The sequence below is a fragment of the Amblyraja radiata genome, chromosome 12 (assembly GCF_010909765.2).
Source record: "Amblyraja radiata isolate CabotCenter1 chromosome 12, sAmbRad1.1.pri, whole genome shotgun sequence".
NCBI lineage: Eukaryota > Metazoa > Chordata > Chondrichthyes > Rajiformes > Rajidae > Amblyraja > Amblyraja radiata.
In genome coordinates, this window is record NC_045967.1 from 45,140,989 (window position 1) to 45,155,079 (window position 14,091).

Consider the following 14,091-nt stretch of genomic DNA (forward strand, 5'->3'; position numbering starts at 1 on the left):
TGGGGGAGAGGGGTGTGTGGGCAGGGGGGTAGAGAGCTCGGAGAAAAGACGGGGAAGAACCATGGGGGAGTGTGCGGTATCACGGGGGAGAGGGGCAGGATCCAGCGAGGGGGACCAAAGGAGAAGGGGTTGGGGGTGCGATGGGGACTCACAGTGGGCGCTGGTCGCTTCACTGGTCGTTCTCCTCCGCACAGCTCGCGGACTCAGCCCCGCGCTTGGAGCACAGGAGAACGGTGAGTAAGGTGGCGAAAAAATCCTAGCGATATTGGGTACCGTCTTTGAGCAAATTTAAAAAAAACGCAAACCGGAAGAGGACAAGATGTGAGTTTTGGTAATAGTAATATAGTAATAGTAAAATAGTAATAGGAGAGAGGGAGAGAGGGAGAGGGAGAGAGGGAGAGAGGGAGAGAGGGAGGGAGTGGGAGCGGGAGAGGGGTGAGGGGGAGAGGGGGAGAGGGGGAGAGAGAGAGGGAGAGAGGAAGAGAGAGAGAAATTTGCTGCTAACTAATTTGATCCTAGTCATTTGCAACAGTGGGCACAAGCTTAATTGAATCCCAATATTGTTAATACCCCATACCACACCAATCTCACTCCCTTCTGAACACACAGCCCTCCCGTCACTTCAGCACTGTTATCCCAACATTGTTATTACCACCAGTCACATCCTCCCATTCCTTTCCACCTTCCGTAGGGACCACACCCTCAACAACTCCTTGGTTCATTCATCCCTTCCCATGTCAGAGGAACATCAGAGGCCAAGGGGAGATGTGATAGAAATATATAAACTTATGAGAGGCACAGATAGGGTAGACAGTCAGAACCTTTTTCTACGGGTGACAATGCCAAATACTGGAGGGCATGGTTTTGAACAAGTTTGAACAAGTTTATTCATGGATAACCCCTTGAGATGGACAGTCATCTCGTTTTCGAGGGGGTCCAACATAGAACATACAGCACAAGACGTAACATACATAAAGGCTCTCATTGACCCACCTACCCACACACCAATCCCATAACCGCTCCATCCCCACTTGTTACAGTTTATAACAATTGTTAATTGACTTTACATATCCAATAATAATAACAGTTATATGTTACAGCACAAATGATCACACACAGAGCAAGCTAGATAAAGGAGCTTGAAGACTCTAATACTAGAAACAGGTACATGGTTTTATAAGGAAGGGTAAAAGTGTATTTTTAATTCAATTCAATTCAATTCAATTCAATTTATTTATTGTCATTTGGACCCCTTGAGGTCCAAACGAAATGTCGTTTCTGCAGCCATACATTACAAAACAAAAAGACCCGAGACACAACACAGTTTACACAAACATCCATCACATCGTTGTGATGGAAGGCAAAAAAAACTTATCTCTCCACTAAATAGACGAAATGAGCTAATATTTCTTATGGTACTAGGCAGAGTGTTCCAGTCAGAAGGAGCTTTGAATTTAAATGCACGTCTCCCAATTCTTTGTTAGTTCTTGGAATGAAAAAGAAGGGTTGCTGAATATGTCTTAGTGAGTATGAGGGTGTGTATGGTAATAGGTCTTGTTTTAAATAAGAAGGGTAATTGAGATGGATGCATTTAAGATGAGAGAGAGGGAGTTTAAGGCAGATGTGAGGAGTGAGTTTTTTTTACACAGAGTGGTAGGTGCTAACAAGGAGGTGGTGGAAGCAGACACGAGAGTGGCATTAAAGAGGCTTTCAGATTGGTACAGGGATATGTTGGGAATAGAGGGAATATGTAGGGAACAGAGTACAGAAGAGAGATCGAGCGACTGTCCATATGGTGCCAGCACAATAACCTGGCCCTCAACACCAGCAAAACCAAGGAACTGATTGTGGACTTTGGAAGAAGTAGGAGGGGGACCCACAGTCCCGTTTATATCAACAGATCGATGGTTGAAATGGTCAAGAGCTTCAAATTCCTGGGCGTGCACATCTCTGAAGATCTTTCCTGGTCCGAGAACACTAATGCAATTATCAAGAAAGCTCATCAGCGCCTCTACTTCCTGAGAAGATTACGGAGAGTCCGTTTGTCAAGGAGGACTCTCTCTAACTTCTACAGGTGCACAGTAGAGAGCATGCTGACCGTTTGCATCGTGGCTTGGTTCGGCAACTTGAGCGCCCTGGAGTGGAAAAGACTACAAAAAGTAGTAAACACTGCCCAGTCCATCATCGGCTCTGACCTCCCTTCCATCGAGGGGATTTATCGCAGTCGCTGCCTCAAAAAGGCTGGCAGTATCATCAGAGACCCACACCATCCTGGCCACACACTCATCTCCCTGCTACCTTCAGGTAGAAGGTACAGGAGCCTGAAGACTGCAACAACCAGGTTCAGGAATAGCTACTTCCCCACAGCCATCAGGCTATTAAACCTGGCTCGGACAAAACTCTGATTATTGGTGGCCCATTATCTGCTATTTGCACTTTATCAGTTTATTTGTTTATGTGTGTATATATTTATATTGTGGTATATGGACACACTGATCTGTTCTGTAATCAATGCCTACTATGTTCTGTGTGCTGAAGCAAAGCAAGAATGTCATTGTCCATCAGGAGCACATGACAATAAACTCACTTGAACTTGAACTTGATATGGATGATTTGCCGGCAAATAGAATTGGTTCAACTTTGCATCATGTTCAGCACAGACATTGTGAGTTGAAGGGCCGGTTCCTCTGCAGTACTGTTCTATATTGTTGGAAAGCATTAGTCTTCATAGGCTAGACAGACAACTTTTTCTCTCCGCTGACAAGAGTCAAGAGTATTTTATTGTCATCTGTCCCAGACAGACCAATGAAATTCTTACTTGCAGCAGTATGACAGAATATGCAAACATAAATACTCTGTAAACAATATAATGAATGAGAAAACATAAATTGCTGACACTACAATTGAAATTGTCAGTGTGTGCCACTGTGGACGGCAAAATTATGCAGGGATAGAGTTGCTGCCTCACAGTGCCTGAGACCCAGGTTTGATCCTGACTATGGGTGCTGTCATTACAGAGTTTGTACGTTCTTCCTGTGACCTCTGTGGGTTTTTTCCGGGTGCTCTGATTACCTCCCACATTCCAAAGATATACAGGTTTGTATGTTAATTGGCTTCTGTAAATTGACACTGTTGGTGCGTTGGATAGAACTAATGTACAGATGTTCATTGGTCAGCATAGATTCGCTGGGCTGAAGGGCCTGTTTTCACGGTGTATTTCTAAGCTAAACTAAACTAAGCTCTTTGCCATTGAGCTGTATTGGAAAGTATGCTGGCATCAGCTGTAAACACGACCTAGTTAACGTCAGCATTATGTGAACACATGATGGCTCAACTGTTGACACTGTCTGAGAAGGAGATCAGGCTCAGTTGTATCCCTCCCACAGTTGATAAGCCTACCGATTATGTACTCTCATAAATAACAAACTTGCCACTTGGAGTATGTCCTGCACAACATTACCGCCAGGTGGCTTCTGCTCATCGTACCATAATATTCAATTAGTAATCTGGAGTTACTAATCGTTGCTCTGAATTTGACACCCACAGTTTATCTCTGGTAGCTATTTTGATCAAACTGAGTTATTCAATGTGCAGCCTTCGTACGTACCAAAATCATGTTGTACACCTACTATTTTCTACTTGCAGCCACAGGCTGATTCTTGTGTTATACAAAGTCAGGGTGGATACAGTGAACTCATGAGAAAATATTTGGTTAGAGGGTGGTGCAAAAAAACCCATATACACACACATTTTCATTGCTTTGTAATTTAAAGATAACGTGTGTTGATAGACTTTCAGGAATGTAAACCCAAATGCAGTCTGGAAAGACCAGCACAACCCTAAGTCTATAAAGGCGAAATAAAGCCACAGGCAATTAATAAGGGAGCTGAAACTCAAAACCATGATAACACAACCACAAGGTATTTATAATGGGTGTGGAGAACCTGTCAGTTCACTTTAGCTCCCTAAACTGGAGCCTCCCTATGGCAAAATATGTTCTTTCTTCAATTCATCAAATCCACCCCATCTGAGAGCTTTACATAAAGAAAAAAACTTCCTCATGCTAATCCTAAAGTGATGTCTTGGGAGTTTAATTTTGTGTTTCTTCAACTTACTGTCATACTCAAAGTGGTTGACACCACCATGCAATTGCACTAATGTTACACAATGTGCTAGTTAGCTGGACAATTGCCACACCACCTTCCCTTTGTGGAAAGATTCCAGCAGACCTTTGTTTTCAAACTGCCTTTAAATCCATGGGCTTCGGGGACAGTGCGGGAAAATGATAATTTTCCTGCACTTGCTAATTTAAGATTACGGAATGTACTGAATGATATTACTAAGTGAGATGCTCCCACTCCCACAGGATTAATCCACATATATCAGCCTTCCTGCAGAGCAGCAGAAGACCATGGGACTTCTACAAAAAACTCATCTTTGGATGTAGGAAAACAAGTATGAATATCAAGATATTCAATGAAGGGAAAACAAACACTAGGTCATTAGGTAGGGTTATCGGGAAATTCTGTGGAACCCCTATCCTGTTCAATTGATGGAAAGATTATATCAACAGAAAAACAGATATCATATAAAAAAGATGAATGATATTCTGAAGTCTGAAGAAGGGTCTCGACCCAAAACATCACCCATTCCTTCTCCCCAAACATGCTGCCTGTCCCGCTGAGTTACTCCAGCATTTTGTGTCTATCTTCGATTTAAACCAGCATCTGCAGTTCTTTCCAACACAGAATGATATTATATTTGTCACCCAATCTTTACTTGTTCTGTCAAGACCATGGTGGTTCATGTTGGAACAAAGCTGCTGATGGATTCCCGGAACCTCACACAAGTGGAATTTTGTAACATTAGATACATTTTTGACTCCGATAGAAAATCAAAGGAGGCTTCGTCCTTCAACAGTACTAAAAAACCTGAAATAGCAACTCACAATTTGAGGAATGTGGACAGATAAAGCTCCCGGAAGCGATGGCTTTCTGGCCGAATTGTCTTTAGATTTGTGGAATGGGCTCAGAGCAGACTTGCTGAAGGTATACAGCAGATCAGGCCTATAATGTACCTGGCAGGAAGAGAGTCGACAGCTTTGTGCTACTTCAGAAGGACCACCCAGTACAAAGAGAAGGATTTTGGCAGAATATCTCACATGACAGAAGTGGATTTCAAAATGGGTTTTTAGGGAGTGAATCCTGAATGGACACGAGTAGTGTAGTGAAAATTAATGGTTGGGACAAGTAAGGTGAGACAGAGTTCCCATGTCTTGTTATTGAGCGGTATCAAGCCTTTCAGTGAATCCACCAAGAAGATTGCAAACATAAGGGCTTGCAATGTCCCATAACGGTGGGACCATCACTGTCCACCATCAATCTGCAAAATGATGAGCATCAGTAAACTGGCCTCGGGAGCCATTGTGAACAGCAGCAGAATCAGTGTCCACTGGTCTAATTCTCTGAGCCTTATTAGCTAATTAGCTAATTAGTTAATTATTCTAATTAGCTGCAGGTCCAAGGGATGCGGTTTAGTGGAGCTGCAATAGGCGGCAAGACATGGATGGAAGGTACAGGCTGATGAACCATGAGCTGGGATTGTGCTTGGCATTGTGGTGTGTGGTCCACACCCAACCCTTCTGCTGCAGGAAGATCACCATCTCATCCAGGGATTGAAAATGGATAATTTCCTTATAGATGTGATACATAAATCTCCAAAAATAGACAGATATGCTCACTGGACACTCAATCTTTCTGTGTAGCTGCATCAAGCTGTGCAAGGAACCTGGCATCACGACGTTCTGAGCTTCTACCCTTCCTTGATGTGCAAATGAAAGATCTGACCATTTCAATCAGCTGAACCATATATGTTCCTCTTGGAAAGTTTGGGTAGTGGAACATCTGAAGAAGGGTCTCGACCTGAAACATCACCATTCCTTCACTCCAGAGAAGCTCTCTGTCCTGCTGAGTTATTCCAGCATCTTCAGTGGATAGCCAGCATCTGTAGTTCCTTCCTACACATCGTTGACCATAAGCCAGCGAGACAGTGGTTGCATAGAATGTCCTCAGGGCACTGTGAGAAAAGAAAATGATGGATCAGTCAGATGGTTTCCCAAGCAGGCTGTTAAAGTCATTTGAAAAAATGTCATATATGTTTGTCAACTGGGATAATTACATGATCCTGTGGTTTCATTAGCTGAAGGTCATATGTATATAGTTTAGTGGAGCTGCAATATGCAGATGGACATAGATGGAAAGTATAGTGTGATGAAACATGAGCACCTGAATATTCAAACCTGAAGTTTTGAAATCTTTCTTGCTTAGCTAATGGTGAGAATAGTCCTTCCCATCTAATCTTTCATGTGTAGCTAGAGGTTCAACATCACTGCCCACGAGGCAGCTGAAATGGTGTTAGACCATCATCCGTTTATTCATAACGTGTTTGCCAAGAAGAACTTAAAAGCGATGCAGAGATATTTATCAAAGGTTTAAGCCAAATAGCTGAAGGACTTTTCCCCAGATTAGGAGAATCAAGAACCAGATGACATAGGTTACAGGTGAGAGGGGAAAGGTTTAATAGGAATCTGAGGGGAAACTTTTTTTTTTTTTTTTTTTAATTTGTTTATTTTATTAGAAGTTAATACAGTACAAAACAATACAGTGGCACCTAATTTTAGGTGCCAACTATGTCATACCGTAATCCATTCTATGTACAACCTCTAGTTTTATGTTATGAGAAGGAAGTAAGCAAGACAAGAAAAAGAAAACAATAGAAAGGGGAAAAAGTGGAAAAATAGATGGTAGAGAGTAGAAAAACGTGAAGTGTGTATATAAAATTTAAAAAAAAATTTAAAAAAAGAGAAAGTGGAAAGTAGAAATAGAAGAGAAGGCCCCTTAAAAGAGAATTTTTCAAATCTATATTCGGAGATGTAGATCTATCCACGTCATGAACTGAAATCAGCAATCCTTATGGTACCGCTGCATCACATGATTCCAAAAAGTCGATGAAAGGAGACCAACTCCTTAAGAATTGGTCATTTATCTATTAGTCGGAGTCTCATTTCTTCAAGGCGTGCTATGTCCATCATATTCCTAATCCACATTTTAACAGTTGGTGTGGTTGTATTTTTCCAAAATTTAAGTATCAATTTCTTTCCAATTATTAACCCATAATTAAAAAAAACATTTTGGTCTTTATTTAAGTTGGTATCTTCTCCTATTAGTCTAAATATAATCCATTCCATTTTGGGTTCTATTCTTGACTTGAAGAGCTTTGTAAATATATCAAATATATCACTCCAAAATTTATTCAACTTTGTACATCCTACAAATGAACGTGTTATATTAGCGTTTTGAAACAAACATTTATCGCATCTGGGGGAGACGTTTGGATAAAAAAATTTACAGGGACGGTGGTGGGTAAACGAGTATATGGCATCTGCAAAAAGGGCTGAGGTGAGATGTTTGGAATACAGTATCCAAGGGAGCTTTGGTTTAGTCATTTGACATATTCTGGAATAAAATGGATCTCTGAGGCATCTATTGTCTAGTGGGAAAACGAACAAGGCTGGCATTGAATGGCAGAGCACATGCAAGAGGCAGTGTGGCCAACTCCTGCTCCCATTTCTTCAATCATAATCATAATAAAATAACCTACACTCTGACTCTCAATCTGACCCACTGAGTTAGTCCAGCATCTGCAGTTCCTTCCTACAGTAAAATAATCCATGTAGATACTAGCATAGGCGTGTCAGGTTGGGTTCTAAATACATTGTTTATCTCAATTGTAGAAATACAGATATGTTTGAATAGAGTAAGAAGTTTAAGATTTGAGCTGCATAAGTCTGGATACTGACACAACAATGTCGAAAGAAATGCTCATCCAGAGTTAAAACAAAAATCATATCTTCAAACTCATTTTATTAAGTCTACAGTGATCAATCATATTGTCAACAGAGCAATTTCAACCAGATGCCGTATTGTTAGCTCATTTCTTCCGAACATACAGTGAGTAATCGCTGTGGATGATGATAATTTCTACCCTTGCTACTTTGATACTTCCTGCTTCCATTCACATTACACATCTGTGCAGTTCCTGTACATCTTGTTAGCTATTGTGCTGAATATTTCTCAATTGGATTAAGATGACATAAGGAAAAATAAATAAAAGAAGCATCTGTGTTTATAAAATGCCTTTCCATCCTCAGGATGACTCATAGTATCCTGCATCAATGAAATATTGATAATAAACTGAAAAGAACGGAATGGTTCTATTTATTGAAGGCAACTCAAGATATCCATGAAAGTAGCCAAATATATGATCATGTTAAACATTTTTCACAACAGCGACAATAATTCTTGTGATAATATTCTTGCAATTCCCTCGTATTAGTTCATGTCAGAGAGTTTTGAATTTTGAATGAAGACACAGTATAATATTACTATAATGTTGTAGGGCACTATAAGGTAAAGGGTACCATAATGTAGGAGGCTGCTAGGGGGGGGCATGGTGGCGCAACAGTAGAGTTGCTGCCTTACAAAGCTTGCAGTGCCAGAGACCCGGGCTTGATCCCGACAACAGGTGCTGTCTGTACAAAGTTTGTATGTTCTCCCCGTGACCGTGTGTGTTTTATCCAAGATCTTCGGTTAATTGGTTTGGTGTATGTGTAAATTGGCCGTAAATTGTAAATTGTTCCTTGTGTGTGTAGGATAGTGTTAATGTGCGGGGATCGCTGGTCGGTACGGACTCAGTGGGCCAAAGGGCCTGTTTCCATGCTGTATCTTTATAAAGAAAATAACTAAAACAAGTGTTAATATAATAATCCCATTGTTGACTAGCGGTTATAAACCCCATAAACTGAAGCAATGTTACATTCCTTGAGATATTCCTTCAGTCATATTCGATAATCACATAGAAACAAACATATTGGATAAATAATCAAATATAATCTCATATGACATTTAAAATTGGATATTGTTAAGTACAACAAGACATAATTAGATGGAGTGTTACAATGATATCAGTTACCGTTGAATATATTGAAAACTTTTAACCTCAGTAGAAGCTGTGTTTCAGTTTTATAAAATTGATTATGCATTGCGTTAGATAACAAAAAAAACGGATTAAATACATTAAATATAATAGATATTTAATGTATCTATTTATTTGGATACAGTACAAAAGACATAACTAGATGTTAATGTATGGTTTTACATTACTTTCATTTGAAGGATCTAATTATTGTTAAATCAATAATCAGGTAAATTTTGCTTTTGTCCTTAAGAACAGGACTTCTGCCAGGTACCACCAGATTGTCTTTATATTCATTTTTGGGATTTGCCATCGTCGGCAAGGCTGGAATTTATTGTCCTTCCCTCATTGCCTTTGAGAAGGTCATGTTGAACCACTTTCTTCCTCTGCTGCAGTCCTCATGCTGATTGTATTTCCATGGCACTGTTAGGCAATGGGTTCTAGGATTTATATCTGGTGATAGTGATAGACCAGCAGTTTATTACCAAGTCGCAAGGTGTGCAACCTGGAAATATGGGTGCAGGTAGAGTTGGCCCCCTATACCTGCTTCCGTTCTCCTTCCTGGTCAAGGTCATGGGCCTGGGAGATGTCTCAGCAGCCAGGATGATTAACTGCAGTGCATTGTGTAATTGCTATGCACTATTAACAATGATGGAGGAATAAATGTTGTGGATGGTGTAAAGCTTCTTTAGAGTAGTTGATGCTGCCCTCATCCAGTCAAGTGGAGGGTTTTCCATCTTGCAGATAGTGTGTTTTGTAGTGGGTGGAAATATCTTGGAATGTCGGGAATGATTTGCTCACTGCATGATTCTCAGCCCTTCACCTGCTCATGTCATTGATATATTTATGTGACTGATCGAGTTGAGAATCTGATCAATGATGCCTCGTAGAATATGGATGGTGGGGAACTCGGTCATTACTTTGAATGCCAAGGGTAGGTAGTTAAACTATGTTTTGTTGGAGAAGGTGCTTTTGTGGCATGAATGTTACTTGCCATTTATCAGACACCCTTTGTCATTGAGGATGGGGGTATTTTTGGGGTCTGCACATGACCAATAGTTCCACATGGGTAGCATTTCAGCACAGGAGCCCTCTTCAGAAGGAAGGATCTCAGATCTGAAACCCCAATGCAGCCTGACCAGCTGAGTGTTTGCAGCATTCTATATGCTTTTAGGATGTGGAGGTTTTGGAAAATACTGATGATTCCCAGAATGCTGCCTGGATTAGAGGGTTTCCGCTACAAGGAGAGGTTGGATAAACTTGGATTGTTTTTTCTGGAACGTCAGAGGTTGAGGAGAGACTTGATAGAAGTATATAAAAATTATGAGAAGCATAGATGGGGTAGACAGTCAGAACCTTTTTACCAGGCGGAAATGTCCGACACTCGAGGGCTTAGATATAAGGTGAGAGGGGAGAAGTTTAATGGAGATGTGCGGGGCAAGTGGAGGCCTGGAACACATTTCCAGGTGGAGGCAGATGCAACAGTGGCATTTAAGAGGGTTTTGGATAGGCACATGGAATTGCAGGGAATAGAGGGATATGGATCATGTACGGGCAGATAAGATCAGTTTAACTTGGCATCATGTTCGGCACAAACATTGTAGGCCATTCCAGTGCTGTACTGCTCTATGTTCTAATGCTCCTGTAGTGAACTTAGCTTCAAGCACCAACATCTGTGTTCCCTCTGGTAGTCAAAAGTGCTGGAGAAGCTCAGCGGGTGCAGCAGCATCTGTGGAGCAAAGGAAATAGGCAACGTTTTGGGCCGAAACGCTTCTTCAGACTGATGTAGTGGGGGGGGGGGGGGGGGGGGGGGGGGGGGGAGAAGAAAGGAAAAAGGAAGAGGAGGAGCGCGAGGGCTGAGGGAGAGCTGAGAAACAGGAAATTGGATAATTCAATGTTTATGCTGCTAGGGTGCAGGCTGCCCAAGGTCTATGAGGTGCTATCTACCGCCATACACAATGCTCCCCCTCTGTGTTCCCTTTATTGTGTACTACATTTTCCCATGCTCAGGATATTCAACAAAGCATTGAACAGTGTAAAAAGAGAAAAACGTAATAAAAATTAAGCTCAGAAATGGAGGCATGAAAATTAAAACAAAATCCTGAGGCGAGCAGACCACTGGAAAGAAATCAAACTAAGATTGTATTCAGAAAAAAGGACAAATCCAATCTAACCAATTACCACACAATTTGTCTACAATCAATCATCAGCAACATTTTCCGAGTTGCCATTAACACTGCGATAAGGTGCACTTCTGCACCAGTAAACTGCTCAGTTTGGGTTCCACAAGATCATTGCAGCTTTGGTTTCAAAGATGAGAAACGAATGCCAGGGGCAAGAATGACTGTCCTTGACATCAAACCACCAATGACGAGCTAAACTACCTCAGGGGAAATCAAGAGGAAAATAAACTCCCCACTTGTTGGAGGCAACCTCACAGGAAGTTGATTGTGTTTGAAGTAAATCGATTATCTTAGCTCCAGAATATCTCTTGGATTTTATCAGAGTAGTATCTCAGCCCTGACAATATCAACTGCTTCTTCTCTAACCTTGTTCAGTTCAGTTTATTGTCATGTATACCAAGGTACAGTGAAAAGCTTTTGTTGCATGCTATCCAGTCAGCAGAAAGCCAATACTTATTTACAATCGAGCCATTTATAGTAAAAAGATACATGATAAGGAAATAACGTTTAGTATAAGGTAAAGCCAGCAAAATCCGATCAAGGATAGTCCGAGGGTCACCAAAGAGGTAGATAGTAGTTCAGCACTGCTCTCTGGGTTGTGGTGGGATGATTCAGTTGCCTGATAACAGCTGGGAAGAAAGTGGCCCTGAATCTGGAAGTGTTCGTTTTCCCACTTCCCACCATGGTAGATCAGAAATGGGGATATTTGCTCATGATTGCAAAATTTCCAGTTCCATTTGAAATTCATTATATACTGTGTATACAATTTAATACAATATACAATTTAAAAATAAATTGCAACATCGTTTCCAGATTCAACCATGTCTGCCCATATCTGACACCACCTTGAACTTTTCAACCTCTCCAATTTTAGATCCTTAGGGCTTCCCCCCTTTACAATACCAAGAGTGTCTTCAGCTGCCAGGAACCAAATCCATGGGTTTCTATTCGTAACCCTCTACACTTCTACTGCCTTCTTTAACACTTACTCTGATCCTGTTTTGTTTTGGGTCACCTGCCCGAATGTATCTCTTTCCATAACTTGCCTTTAATTTGGATTGATAGTACCATCTCCAACAGCCCATCACTACATATTTTAGATTTAGAAATAAGGAACTGCAGATACTGTTTTTTTTAAACCAAGGAAAGGGACAGAATGCTGGAGTAACTCAGCGGGTCAGGCAGCATCCCTGGAGAACACGGATAAGTGACGTTTCGGGTCGGAACCCTTCTTCAGACTGATTGCAGGGGTGGGAGGGAAAGAAAGCTGGAAGAGTGGTTAGAGTTACTCGCTGTAGACTTCACATTGTACAAGCAGGCTGTCAATGTTTGGTAGAAACAAAGAACTGCAGAAGCTGGTTAATACACAAAAGGGCACCGAGTGCTGGAGTAACTCGGCAGATCAGGCAGCTTCTCGAGAGAACATGGAAAGGTGACGTTTCGGAGCCTTCTAGCACATTGTGTTCTTTTTTTTTTGCAACTGACTGGCTACTAATGTAAGCAAGTTGTAAATGTTTGGTAGCTGACTGGCTATTAATCATTTTGGATTGGGACCCTGTTTCAGACGTTTACAGCCAGACAGACAGACAGACAGACAGACAGAGAGACAGACAGGCAGAGAGAGAGAGAGGCAGAGAGAGAGAGGCAGAGAGAGAGAGGCAGAGAGAGAGAGAGAGAGGCAGAGAGAGAGAGAGAGGCAGAGAGAGAGAGAGAGAGAGAGGCAGAGAGAGAGAGAGAGGCAGAGAGGAGAGAGAGGCAGGGAGAGAGAGAGGCAGGGAGAGAGAGAGTCAGAGAGAGAGAGAGGCAGAGAGAGAGAGAGGCAGAGAGAGAGAGAGGCAGAGAGAGCGAGAGGTAGAGAGAGAGAGAGAGAGGCAGAGCGAGAGAGAGGCAGAGAGAGAGGCAGAGAGAGAGAGAGGCAGAGAGAGAGAGGCAGAGAGAGAGAGGGGCAGAGAGAGAGAGGCAGAGAGAGAGAGAGGCAGAGAGAGAGAGAGGCAGAGAGAGAGAGAGGCAGAGAGAGAGAGGCAGATGGTGGCTTGGGTGCTTTGGCTTGAAGTTGAAAGGCACTACTTACTGCAAATGGTGGCTTGGGTGCTTTGGCTTGTAGTTGAAAGGCACAACTTACTGCAAATGGTGGCTTGGGTGCTTTGGCTTGAAGTTGAAAGGCAGGTCCAGGAAGGCGGAAGGGGGCTCTGAGCTAGGTGGCCAAAAATGACGGCCGTAGGTGGCAGCGTTCTCTCAGATATCGCAGCACAGTGGGCCAAAAGTGTGGGGGGGGGGGGGTAAGAGAGTGAGGGCAGATAGAGAAGGGGCAGAGACACAGAGAGAGAGAGACATAAACACAGAGAGAGGGGCAAGAGGGAGAGGGGGTGGAGAGGAGGAGAAGAGGAAGGGTGGGTGAGGAGGGAAGGGTGGGTGAGGGGGGAAAGGTGGGGGAGGAGAGAGAGAGAGAGGGTGAAAGTTAGGGGGAGAGAGAGGGCGGGGAGCAGGGAGGGAGGAGGGAGGGTGGAGAGAAGAGGTTAGGGGGTGTGGAGGGGAGGGGGTTTAGGGGAGGGAGAGAGAGACAGGGGGAGAGAGAGAGGAGAGAGGGGGAGGAGAGAGCGGGGAGGAGAGAGGGGGGAGGAGAGAGGGGGGAGGAGAGAGGGGGAGGAGAGAGGGTGTGCTGAGAGGGGGGAGAGGTGGGGAGCAGGGAGGGAGGGTGGAGGGAAGGGGGTAGGGGTGTGTGGAGGGGAGGGGGGTTTAAGGGAGGGACGGTGGGGGAGGGGATGGAGGGGAGGAGGGGGAGAAAAAGAGGGGAGAGGAGAGGGGGAGAGGAGAGGGGGGAGAGGAGAGGGGGGGAAGAGGAGAGGGGGGAAGAGGAGAGGGGGGAAGAGGAGAG